The 13,957-nt window shown below is 42.3% G+C and overlaps 1 protein-coding gene across 1 annotated transcript in view; it reads right to left on the bottom strand.

The window, feature by feature from the left end:
- Positions 1–13,957, bottom strand: part of SLIT3 (slit guidance ligand 3) — a 585,386-nt gene that overhangs the window by 409,550 nt on the left and 161,879 nt on the right. The gene's annotated exons all lie outside the window — the stretch shown is intronic.

Raw genomic sequence — 13,957 nt, 5'->3', positions numbered from 1 at the left:
TAATATTTTGGAAACGTGTGCTTTTCTGATGTGTACGTATAACAGCATCTTTATTTTACCAGGAATTTGTGTTAGGTAGGTCATGTGTCACGTTCAGTGAGGTCTTAAATGAAGACATTCATGTGTTGGTGGGGAAGTCTTTGGCAGATGGTGCTAATACCATGCTCTAGTCTGAGTTTGCCTCCCTAGTGACGGTGCCTGGAGCTGTTCCTGGCCTGAAGGCTCCCTCCAGTCTTTGCATGCCCCACAACCTTTGGAAGGGCAGACATGGCCAAGAAGTGGGAATAAGATTTGGAGTTAGTGGTTTCATCCTGCTCTTCTTGAAAACTTAGATAGAGCCAGGCCAAGGCCAGGCTGTTAATCTAGGAGAATGGGGTCAAGGAGCAGACCTCAGTCCATACTTTAAGCTAAAGGTGCAAGATTCATCTCCCAAGTGGTCAGCTCTGGGTCTTTAGAGAAGAGATGACCTAGGAATTCGGATGGTATAGAGTTCTGAGGGATTTAGGACCTTGGCCATCACCAGGAGATGAAACTTAACAGTTGTTAAAAGGGCTAAGTGTGTCATTTGGCACCTGCAGGAACCTGTTTATATGCAAGCTTGCCATTCTGATGGTGATTCACTTTGAGAGTAGGGAACACTCCAGCCATCTCTTCACCTGAATGGCATTTATGACATTCTTTGGTTTGTTTCTGCCCCTCGGGATATACTCTATGGTTTGAAAGTTCCAGAAAACGGACTGGAGTCTCACAAAATTTTTAAAATAATTTTAGGGGTCTCAGCTTTTAAACTACCATTCATGAGCACTTACTATGTATCAGGTACCATGTGAAAGGAATCCACATGGATGATGGTATTTATTCTTGTGTTAAAGTTTCCCCAAGGTCCCATGACCAGTTAGTGCTGAAGTCATATTTAAACCTAAGTCACTCTAGATCTAAAACCCGTCTACTGACCCATGATATTTGGACTGTCTCTGCAGCTATTAAAAGCACCAGAGTCAATACATATGGAAGTCAAAGACCCTATCTGACCCAGAGCAAAGGTTCTGGAGTTCCACCAGAACAAACTTAGTCAGCCTTGCCTTGGAGATGACTCCTGAAAACTATCCAAAACTAAATTTCCCACAGGCACATTGCCCTGACACAGGCACATGTGGCTTTCCCGGAAAGAGTACCCATTGTGGAATGAGTTTCTGATCTTCATGCTGGTTTGATAAAGGGACCTCCGATAGGCACAAAACCTGGTTCTGCTGTTAATGACTAAAAATTGTTCTCATTCTGATTAATGCTACCATTGTTTAGAACAATGATTAACTCAGAAAGAAGGACCCAAGGGAATGAAATAATGACTAATCAATCTCAAAGGAATTGCCAGGTGATGTTTATTTCATGAAAACTGGAGGGAACCAAAGACGCAATAATTTTTCTTTGACATTGACAGGTGGGCAGTAGCAAAGTCAGAACTCGTCTATATCCCATTTCAGGTGCACGGTCAGCAAGTCCTCATGCAGGGGCAGCAGGAAAGGGATGGGGGAGTTTGTCTCTGGCTGACCACCCAACCATGGTAGCTGCCTCCGTGGGTCTCCTGTCTTCCCTCCAATCTTAACATCCACTTTTTCGAGAGTCAGCGCTCACCTGAGTTGCTAATTAAGTAATTTCCTTGTTCATCTGCCTTGGATGGCTTTCTTGCAGTACTGCTGAGTGGAAATGGCTCTTGATTATGTCAACTCATGAAACCATAACAAAGACAACCTTATCAGAATGCTCGTTTGTCATATTATTTAAAGAAGGAAAAATATCTAATTGATGGGAGGCCAATAAAAGCCCTTTTATCAAAAAGCTCTTCATCTCTGTAACCACTCATCAGCTTCCAAATCCTGCCTTGGCTCTGGCTATTAAAACTCTATTCCATGGGCAGAACATAACCAAGAAGGATATCTACTTAAGTAGGAATGTAAAGAGAGCCCTACCGTTCTTTCCATTTAAAATTAGACTTAACTTGATCTTTCAAGAATACAATTGATCATAGATATAATGTCAGAATGCCTGGTTTGGGGGTCATGTTATAAGACATAAGATGGAGAAGCAACAGGGACCTAATTTTCTAGCCTTCCCCATGTTCCTCATAGACTTGCTCTGGGAACAGATGCTCTGGAGAAATCCTTTGAATGGGAAGTGATTTCCGGGGCACCTGGGTGGCTCAGTTGGTTAAGTGTCCGACTCTTGATTTTGGCTCAGGTCATGATGTCAGCGTCCTGGGGTCTAGCTCTACGTCGGGCTCCATGCTCAGCAGGTCGTCTGCTTGAGGATCCTCTCTCTCCCTCTCCCTCTACCCTCTCCCTGCTTGCATTCTTTCTCTCTCTCTTTCTCTCTCACTGTCTCTTTCAAATAAATAAATCAGTAAATCTTAGAAAAAATGGGAGGGGGAGTGATTTCTGTCTAATGCCATCCATCAGAGTTCCACCCCAGGCCCAGGAGGAGAGAGAAGGTGACGTGATGATAGAAACAGAGAGTAAGATTTAAATGCTGTGCTGCTGCTTTGAAAATGGCAGAGGGGACCGTGAGCCAAGGATTGCAGGTGGCTTCCAGAACCTGTAAAATGTAAGGAAATGGATTCTCCCCTAGAGCCTCCAGAGGAAGTATGGCTCTGCCACAATCTTGATTTCAGCCCAGTGACATCCACTTCTGATTTCTGATCTCCAGAACTGTAGAACAATAAATTTGTGTTGCTTTATGCCACTAAATGTGTAGTACTTGTTACAGCAGCAGTAAGAAACTAATACAGCACATGATCCAAGACTTCGGCTCTCTTGCACGCTTACCTGCTCTGTGTCCACCCTCATGTTGCATCTAGCTGTACTTAGCTTCTCACTGTTTTTTTTTTACTTACCACAGTCTTGGTTTACCTGCCTCTGACCCAACACCCACATCCCAGCAGCCAGATAGCCCCCTTCTCCCCGTTTTAGTGCTGCTGGGTTTGCTCACAGTGTGTGGGTTTTTTTTAAATTGAAGTAAAACTGGCATACAATATCATATTAATTTCAGGTGGACATCATAGTAATTTGATATTTTTATACATTACAAATGATCTCCACAATGAGTATAATTACCATACAAAGTTATTACAATATTATTGACTATATTCCTTATGCTGTATATTACATCCTCAGGACCTGTTTTAGAAATAGGTGAGAGGTGCACTGGGTGTTATACGCAACTAATGAATCATCGAACTTTACATCAAAAACCAGGGATGTACTGTATGGTGACTAACATAATATAATAAAAAATATTAAAAAAAAACAGAAATAGGTGAGAGGAATGAAGGGGTACAAACTTACAGTTTTAAAATAAGTTAGCCATGATTCTAGTGTTTTTGTCTCAGGATTGATATAGGATCCTCTCTTGTAATCCTAGCTTCCATTCCTTGGGACTTTACCATGAGATCTCGTACTTCTCATAAGTACTTACTATATAGAAATACTACAGTTCCCCCCCATTTAGCAACAAGGAGGCTAAAGTTAGACAACTATTAACACAGCTACTAATTGATAAGGTCAGGATTGCAATCCAGATGCCAAACTCCAAATCTGTATTCTCAAGGACTCGTCAGCATGGCCATTCTTAAACTACCCCTATGGGAAACCCCAGGAGCTGTGGCCCAGTGCCTTATCTCTGAACCCAATGACTCAGCATTAACTTTGGGAATTTCAATACCTATACCTTTCTGGTGAGTGCTGAAACTGACTTAGTCTCTACCTAATTTCACTCAAGAGAGAGCACGATCTCTAAGTTCTAAAGTGGCATACTCTGTATAGCTTTAGATTCATCAACAACAGTAATGCAAAAAATACCACCCCACTGACTTGTGTCTATTGTGCCTGGGCCTCAAACACCCGATTCTTCTACAGAGAGTCTCTTCCATGGCCTCTAATGGCCTGTCTACCCCAACCACTGACTGACACCAAAGCTGTCCTATCCTGTCGATGTTCAGTGTTCAGAACTGAAAGGGCTTGGTTTTCACAGTCAACCACTGATCAAGGGATCACTCCTCTTGATATTCCTTGTGACCCTGTATTTACTATTGGAGGCCATTCTATGAGGTGAACACAATTTCTGTATTAACATTTTTGAAGACCCTACTGTCTGTAAAAATTGGAGGCATTTGTTCTGCAAAGAAAGGGAAAAACAATCAACTGGTTCTTTCTGGTTTGGAAACTTTTTCTCCTGTAACGAACTGGAGATAGTAACATCAAGGACAATGATATACCTGAGGTTACCCAGGAGCTGCTGTAATTCCAGTTCTGTGCATTTTCCTCTACCCCATGTTACCCAACACCCCAATTCTAGTGATTTCTAGAGAATTCTAGAACTGCTCATAAGCCACCCTGAGCACTCCCTCTGCTACCAAATGGTAGCTCCTTTTATCATTCCCAAAATGTCAGGGGTGACTTTTTATTTCTTTTCACTGAGCTGAGAGTGGGGAGTTGACTAGCTTGGCCCCAGGATGCCCTGAGATAATGCTGCTTCTAAATTCCACCCCACTAGGTCCTATGTTTAGGTGCTCACAGCTAGGAGGGGGTTCCAAAATAGAAATCAAAGTGAAGGCTGTCACAGGATCATTGAGAGCACAATCAGACATTATTACACACTTAGACTACACAAGCCAAGGTCTCAGACCACACTCTCAAGAGAAGAACCCAGAATAACTATTTGGTTGTTCATAAAACTGTCATTATTCCAACCCTGAAATTAAAACACGGCCTCCCCAGTCTCTGGGGTCAGAGATACTATTTCTGGAGTGAGCCTGCCTTTCGCATGTGCATCAGAGCCCTGGGCTCCGGTACCCAGAGTCCTCGTGGCTCATCACACTTTTCTCTGACTAGAGGAAAGAACTCTGGAACTCATGTGGTTCCATTATTTCATACTTGCTGGATATCTCATGCTAACTGTATGCTCTCTCTGTTAAGCTAGCTCGGTTTCCTCAACATAACAAAGTTAAGACTACACAAAGAGATATAGATTGGAAAGATGATGAAAGAATTTGATCATCTTCCACGCCCCCAGCATAGACACATGGTCATGGTGTCCCTTGATTTTACACTGCTGGTGACATCATCACTATCTCCTGGAACAACGAAGGCTGCCTGCATCCTCTTGGCACCAGGGGGTTACTTGGGCCTTTTATTGGTCTGTGTCTGTTACTGACATTTCAAAGTCACAAATTCTTTCTCCTCCCCCAACCTATTCTGATTCCTAGGAAATATGGATTTAAACACATAAAAGAGTAGTAGTAAGGCCCAAAGAAAATTGGTCCTTTTGAAAAAATCTTGAAATTTACTTACCCCCCCAGAAAGCCATTTCTAAACGCTCAACCTGAGTATTAAGTTTCCTGCCACATTTAGAGTGGGGAATAATTACCGTTTATAATACAATATGGTGGTTAAATGGAATGGTCAAAATGATGAACGTGAACACACACACACACACACACATGCAGGGCTGCTGCAAGAAATCCAGTGTTACTACATGAATTAGAAAAAGGCATCCCTTCTGCAGAGATAAACTAGAAAAATGTTCCTTTTCTCTGGGAAGACATAGTCCAGGGACAGTTTGGCAACTAAATCAAGAGATGGATTTCAGACTCTACTCACCCCTTCTAAACTAGTACTGGTACAGTGCCTGCCTACCCCACTGTATAGCAACCCTGGAGAAAAGTATAAATGGATATGGGCTATGGATATAAGTAGAGGTTGCTAGAATTAGAGTGATCATAAATCATTAAGGGAAAGAAAAAAGTCTGGAAAACAGAAAAACCTCAAAGGAAAAATAACCACCAGAAAAAAATATCACCTTGAGAAATAATGACTATTTAAATCTTTGGTATACTACTTTCCATTCTTTTTTTTTTTTTTCCCCCAAAGACCTACTGAAAAAAATAGAGAATACCAAAACGGTAATGTACTATACCTACTGTTTTATGGTCTGTGCCTATTATATCCTGCATATCCTTGCACAGGAGCCAAGATAGATCTCTAGCATCTCTTGCAACAGCAATGCAGCATCCTCTTGAACTGTAATGCATTTGGCCAAGCCTGTGGTTGGTACTTCAGGTTAACTAGGTCTCTAAATTCCTGTCTTAGCCACCTGCTTGCCATGAAAAGCCATCTGTCTGGAAATAGAAGCAAAGGGAATACCAAGCCTCAGAGTTGGGATGGAGCCATGACTGATTAACAGCACAGGGTGGGGAAAAGCCCTTCTTTGGGAGAATATATCCAGGGCACACTAACTCCTCGCAGCTTGCTTCTGACTTGCAGTGAAGGTTTACCTTGTCTCCCACTGGCCACTCTGCCTCCGTCATTAGGTACATTCCTGGCTTCCATGTTCACTGAGCCAGATGCCATTGTTGGAATCCGTTGACAAGTGACAGCTGGCTGAAACTGAGACAGCTTGTTCTGCACCCTTCTCCCTGCATAGCATCCCCCTCCACCACGGTTTTTCCCCAAAGCTGAGAGAGGACGGATAAGAACATGACTTCCATTTGTGCCTGGGCACCAACTAATTCCTGCAGACAAATGCATTCCTTCCATACCTGTCTATCAACTTGAAGGGAATGAGGCCTGAGAACAAGGGCTTACATTTCCTGAGCACAGTCCTTTATCTTGCCTCAGGTAGAGAAGAAACCAGCTTGCTAAGAGATGAAATATGCTTCTAGCTTGGCTGTTGGAAGAGCATCAACTGGTGTCCCAGAATTCACACTCCTCGGGGACTTCATTTTAGTTAACTTCCTTTTTAGCTCATCTCATGATAACAAGTTTGCATGTGAACCCACAGAAAAAAGGGGCCCCCTGGCCCCATAGACCTAGGAAGACTGATCTAGCTGGATTCCAGCTCTCTGAAGACATACTGTTTGACCTCAAAAAACCCTGTAGGAATACCTTCTCATGTAAGATCCTGTGATAAATTTTCAGTTACAATTTTTTATTTTAAAAATCATCAACTTTGGACATCCTATTTATGTTCTGAAGTGAAAAGTGCTCTGACCAATTAAAAAGCAAATGTATGTAGAAAAGGAAGAGAGAGATAAGAGAATGGGAGAGAGAGAGAGAGAGATGTGAGACCTTATCCAGGGAACACCAGGATGTTGCTAAAGGTAAAATATTTAGAAATATTTGAGGTAAAGGTAAAATATCCTCAGAGCCTCTTCCTCTTTTACTAACAATTAATGAAAAAAACTAGCACAAGAGAAACTGATTCAAAGCCAAGGGACTTCAGTGGTGACATCATGAAGAGCACAGACTGGGCTGGGCTGACTCTCAAATGATGTCATGGTTGACGTTGGGCACTGCCTTTCAGAAGCACTCCATGGCAGCTTTGCTCATAGACACAGGCTCTGCTCTCTTGACACAGTGATATCAACCACTTGCAGCATCAGGGGGCATGGGGCAAGGCTGGAGAGGCATAAACCTGCCTACGTGTCTGGAGCTTTCTTATAATGAGGCTGGGGAGGCAGGCCCTGATGAGTCAGAGTTCCTAAGTGGCAGAAGGAGACAGCATTTGCCAGAGGTTGGCCACAGATGGGGACTGCCTCAAGCACTGTCCTTGGTTGCCCAGATTTTCTCCCCAACTTAACCAAATGACCCCATGATCCATTAGTCACTCTTTACTGACATCCACTGGGAGTCATCAGGACTTCATGATCCACATAATTACAATGAAAAGTCTGCACTGACTTCAGTGATTCAAGTGATTTAGACAAAATGTTCCCTAGACAACTGACCATGGCTTCATCATCAGAGAGCCTGTCAGTTACTCCTATAGACTTCGGTCACAGGCTGCCAAGAGGCAGACATTTGTTCCTCCAATCCCTGTGGGTAGTCATTTCAAGATGGCACCTCTCACACCCGGGCAAATTACAAAAAGGAAAACGTCAAATGAAAACCCTTTGTCGGAGGTTAAGATGACCAATGAGGAAGATCTGAAGAGTACAGCCATAAAACCAGGGACTTTACTCACCAGTACAGAGAACAGTAAAATACGTACTGCCCACAAAACCATTGGAGAAACCCCCCAAACTGTGCTCTCCATTGTATGAGAAATCCGAGTATATTTCAATTGTTAAAAGGAGGCAATAGCAGCAAGGCCCCAGCATCAGCCTTTCAACCAAAATGGTTTGCCCACTATAGATAAAATACTATAGTTTTATCTCCTAGGCTCAAATCAAATGCCCCTCGAATTGAAAATGGAACCACCATCTTTCTCTGAAGTCGGAACACCTCAACTAGGAAAACAGAACTGGAGGTAGATAGTGGCCATCAAGCCTCTGATGAAAAGAGATGCTTACAAAAGGGTTTATCTAACTCTCTTCTCAACCAAATCAGGGTCTTCCTGAGCCAGATGCTTTTTTGGACATAAGAGCAGGAGCTCTGGTTTTGCTTAGCATCTAATCCTCAGCATCTGATAGGCAGCCTGACACCAAACCTGACTGATGACTGAATGACTGACTGAATGAATCAGAATCTTAGTTGCTGTGGTCAATTCAAAGTTTGTTTAAGTCCAGAGAGCAAGCAATGATACCGTACAAAGTTAAAAAATGTAACACCATTACCTGGCTTCAATAGAGCTCTAATAAGATGGGATGGCCCTCTATTCCCAAATGTATCAAAAGCATTAAAAGTGTTTATAATCTTTGACCCACTAGTCCCACTTCTGGGACTCTATTTTATGGAAATAACCAAAGATATAAGGACAAGAGAGTTCTACTTCCAAAAAAAATTCCTCTCAGCATCAAAAATTAACCAACTGTACCATAGAATGATTAAGTTAATTAAAGGTTATTTAAATAAGAATATGTTATGTAATTATTTGATAGTTACTTAAAAGAAACAAGAAAATTGCTTACAATGGTATCATAAGAAAAAAAATTTTCAAGTATGTTACATAATATGTTCTGAGAACAAAAGCATAAACGTATGATGGAAACAAGCAAAATATCTACAGTAATTATCTTTTGGGAAGTGGATCACAATCATTTTTAGATTCTATTTTCTGAAAATTTTCTAAAAATTTTGCAGAGAATATTCATTTTATAATGGAGTGAAAGTAAACAAGTTATATATATATGTACACACACAGACTCACACACACACACATATAAATGTAAAATAAATTTAAGATAAAATAAACTTAAAATAAATATACATATATACATATATAAATTTAAAACGGAAAGTGTCCCAAACATTGCCCTTCTAAGAAAGCAGCTGGCAATTTGGTAGGCTGTAATAATTGACCCTTTCTGGGCTCTTCCATCTTAAGCCTAATGATACTTTTAACCAACAATTTGGATATTGTTTCTAAGAGTTCTCAGATCCCTCCATGTTGCTGCCAACATGGACAGTGGGTTTGTAAAATTTAATTATTAGATTCCCTCTGGTGAGAGCATCACAGAACCCAGGCAGTAGGTTCATCCCTTTGTGACTGAAGGAGGCCTTTTATCTGGAGTAAGGACTGACTTTTGAGAGGTAGAGATATTAAAAAAAAAAGAAAAGGCAGAGCTGGGGGAGATGGAGTAGTGTCACATTGTGGTTACACGATATTTGGAAATGGAATAGGGCATTGAGGCAGGAGGTTAAAATCCCTTGGTAAGCTACTGAAACTTACCATTTGCCACTGTCAGCAAGCATCTGGCCCCTGTAGCCTCCAGACACCATTTCATTCCACTGTGTCCTGCATCCTTGCACCAAGAGAGCATCAGGGAACAGTGTCGAAAAGATGTGATGAGCAACTTCCTGATGTGCTGAAATGGCAACTTCCCTTTCCTGCCAGGACTCACCTAACTCACTCTCAGGTGAGGTGGTTACAGCTCTCTCAACTCTTGATACTGCCTTATTTGGACATTGCAATAAACCCAACTAAATCAATGCCTCAGTACCCTGGTTGTCAAGGTCACAAAAAACAAGGAAAGACTGAGACGCTGTAAGAGATCAGAGGCTACTGGGAAGACAATGAGGATTAAATGCAGTGTGGTGCCCTGGACAGGATTCTGGAACAGAGAGGACATTAGTGGAAAAACTGGTGACATCCAAACAAAATCTGGAGTTTAATAAATAGTAATATGCAAATGTCAGCTCCATAGATTCGGCAGATGTACTACAGTAATATAAGATGTTAACGATGAGGGAAACCAGGGGCACCTGGGTGGCTCAGTTTGTTAAGTGTCTGACTCTTGATCTCAGCTCAGGTCTTGATCTCAGGGTCATGAGTTCAAGCCCTGTGTAAAAAAAAATAATAATAATGAGGAAAAATGGGCATTCTCTGTACTGTCTTTAAGTCTTTTTGGTAAATCTAATAATATTTCCAAATTAACAGTTTATTAAAAAGGGAATCAAGGCTTCCAAAGAGAATTAAGATGAGGAATGGTACTTGTTTTTAGGTTCACCAGAAATCTTGGTGAAATGTTAGAGTGTTGGAATTAGAGAGAAAAGATTTAATTCAAAACTCCCTGCTCTTTTCAAGGAGAACTTGAGTGAATTACTTAAAATCAGAAAACTTTAGTTTTCTCACCTGTACAATGTGAATAGGAGCACGTGTGGGACAGACTTGCTCCAAGTACCCTATGAGGTATGCATCATGAGGGAGGGAGGGAGTTCATTCCCTGTGATAGTCCCTGTGCCTAGAACACTGCCTTGCACAAATTAGCAACCTGACAAATGTTGATTATGTGAGTGAATACGTAAAAAAAAATTCAAAATGGCATCCTACTTCAATTTACTGTTGCTATTAATAGCAATATTAAAACTTTATCAACCCTATTGAAAATAATTTGAAACATGGTATATGAAAATGGAACACTACCAAGCAGTTAAAATAAATAAATCAGATTGAGATGTACCACCATGACCAGAGCTCAACATAACATTGAATAAAATATGTAAGTTACAGAATAGTACATGGGATACCATTCATGCAAAATGTCTGAAAATACATAAAAGGTTGTCCATCTATGGTTTATAGATACTTATTTACATGGTGAATTATTATTACATGGTGAAAATTATCAAGAAACATGGACCAGAAAGGTTCATTAGGTGTGTGGGAGTGGTTATCTTGGGGCAAGAGTGGAGTGACTGAGGATGGGCCACTCTTCATCCCTTTCAAGGCATTGCCAACTCACACAAGCAGAAAGATTCTGGCTTCCAAACAATGCAACCACTGACAATTCCAAGATGGAGGTTAGCTGGCCTGTTAACCACATTGATTATCTGCTACTATATAATTTAGTTGCTAAAGAGCACGTACAAGAGCACAGATTAAAATAGCACAATTTAGGAAAACCTGCTATGGGAGCACTGGTTGTAATTGCATGCTTGCATTTGGTTGGCACAGTGGTTCTCAAAGTGGGGTTCCTGGAGCAGCAGTATCAATACTACCTGGGAAATTTATAAAAACGCAAGTTCTCAGGTTCCGTCGTAGACCTCCTGAATTCTGAACTCTGGGGTAGCGGCCCAACAATAGGTATTTGAACATGCCCTGTTGGTGATTCTGAGGCTCGCTCCAGATGAGAACCACTGGATTAACAGGGTCTGCCAAGAAGGGTTCTTGACCTGCTTAGCCAAAACTAAGCCCCTTGATCTCTGACTTCATCTCTTAAAATATGGATCAGGTCCAAATGACCTCTAAATTCCTTTCCAATTCTACAAGTTTCTGACCACACACCAACTTAAAAGATTATAAGGCTAACTTTTCATCGGACTTTTTCAACTTAGAGAATATAAGACCAGAGACCAGTCCTATTCTCTCTATTGGATGACTTGGCTCAGCTCCCCCTAAAGCCCCTACAACCTTGTTCTTCATTGCCTTCTTCCACCACTGAGACCGCAAAGCTAAAACACACTCTCTGCCCACTTCCCCTGCAGTAGGGACACCCATGGGAAACAGTGCCTCCTATGAGATGTGAGCGAAAGGGCTGAACTTTCTAAATATAAAACCTAGTCCAGAAGGAAGGAGGCCCTACCTAGGCGTGACTGCCTTCTTGCACACATAAAGGTCACATGGGAAGGCTGGAGGCCCAGGAAGGTTTTGATGGCATTCTGGAACAACTGTAGCAGCTCTGCTCTGACTTCTGCAGGACGCAAACCACTATTTCTTCAAGCCATGGCGGGCCTTCTCTGTTTCTGCAGCTGAACACATACCTGTTTGATTTGCCCCCTACATGCCCAGCACATGTTAGGCTCTCAGGAATGCCTGCAGAGGAATACAGAGGGGAGGAGGAGAAAGCCAAGCAGGGGTAAAAGTGGAGGGAGAACTGAGGGCTAACGTGAGCCAGGTGGATTTACTGAGGACAGGATGCCTAAAAAGGAGTAAATTTTGAGCAAGTTTGTAAAGTGAGAAAAGGCCTGGCAGAGAGGAAAAACAAGGCATGCCAAACCTGTATTTATACAAGAAACTTTATTATATCCATTAAAACATGGGTTTGATGTGCTGGTTACACATATTTTAATGCACATTAAAATGAATACATAACTATTAAAATATATATATATTGGTCCATGTGCCACCAAAAATCATCTTGTGAACCAACAGAGGTTTGCCTGGCACTTACAAGGAGTGCTGAATTATGCAAATTCCTGGCCAGAGGGTTTGCAGCTTTAGGTCTGAAATAGCAAAATGCAAGCTGGAAAGATCCAAATCTAAGATTGCTCGAACTTAGCAGGAACCAGTACTTCTTGAAGAGCACATTCTGTACCAGGCTGAAGGTCTTTATGTCTATTCTCTTTATTTCCCTAAGGTACACCACATTTCTTAGCTAACCCCAAGTGTACAAGGAAATATAACAAACACAAAGAGGAAAGAATGGCTCCTGCTCTAGCCTTGGGAAGGCTCTGTGATCTCTCAACCCTTAGGACACTTATTTTTACCCATCACAAGATTGTGCATATATTTTAATGTGCATTTGCTACATGTTGAGATTTGGAATCCTGTAGCAAGGCTCATTTTTTATAAAATGCCTTATGGTGTTCTGGTAGCTTTCATTTCCAAGCCATTTCTTCTTTCTTGTTCTGTTCTCACAACTCCCCCCCGCTCCCCCGCCCTTTTTCAACTAGCTCCCACCAGCACAGAGGCACAGACAGCATTTCCTCTTGGTGGAGAGGCCATTACAGACACAACAGCCAAGAGGGCAGACCAGCAGGAGGTGCTGATTTGCCTATCTTCCCCCTTCTCCTGCCCTGATCCCAGAAGAGACTTGCATTTCTGCTCAGAGGCAGGAGCTTCCTGTCCTTCCTCACCCCATTCCCCAGCCCCCCAGCCTTCAGGCCCCTCTCTGCAGGCAGGGCCAGCACCAAGCTTGACATGGCTTTATGGCGTTTGTCAATGGCACCCTCTGATGGGCACGCTGCAGCCTTGGTCCAGCTTCTTGAGTGATGAGCCCACCTCTGTCACCTCCCTGTGAATGCAAAGACTGGAGCCTGTCTGTCTGCCACCCACAGCTGCTGAGTTGCGTCATCTATGCACAGGGCCATGGGAGTCAGCTTGCCAGCGGTCTCCATGGAGAAGGGCAGAGGTTACAAGAGAAGCCACTGAGAGACATGCCAATGTATCAAAGGATGCTCAAGGTTGACAGAGATCACTTTCTTTTCTCAAAGTGGAAGAAAAAGATTAAGATCTTTCTAGTAGGAGCTGGATCAAGGCGGGAGGGAGAGGCAGGATGGGAGGATGAGAATGACATCTGTGTCAACTGTTTATTTTGGTGATTGCAAGTTGCAGGCAACATGGCTGAGCAAAGCTGTCATGGAAACACAATTTCGTCGCAGATGACAAGTTGGCATAAAGACAATGTAGGTGGAAAAGAGGTACGGGAAACAAAACTACCTGTCAGGCAGGTGGAGGGAGGAAGAAAATCTACTCTCACATACTTGCCCGTAATTAAATGTCAGATGTACACAATTCAGTAAAA

Source organism: Ursus americanus, chromosome 15 (genome assembly GCF_024610735.1).
Source record: "Ursus americanus isolate L20-20 chromosome 15, mUrsAme1.1.p, whole genome shotgun sequence".
Lineage (NCBI taxonomy): Eukaryota > Metazoa > Chordata > Mammalia > Carnivora > Ursidae > Ursus > Ursus americanus.
The sequence above is the reverse complement of the archived record's forward strand: the minus strand, read 5'-3'. Positions and strand labels throughout refer to the sequence as shown.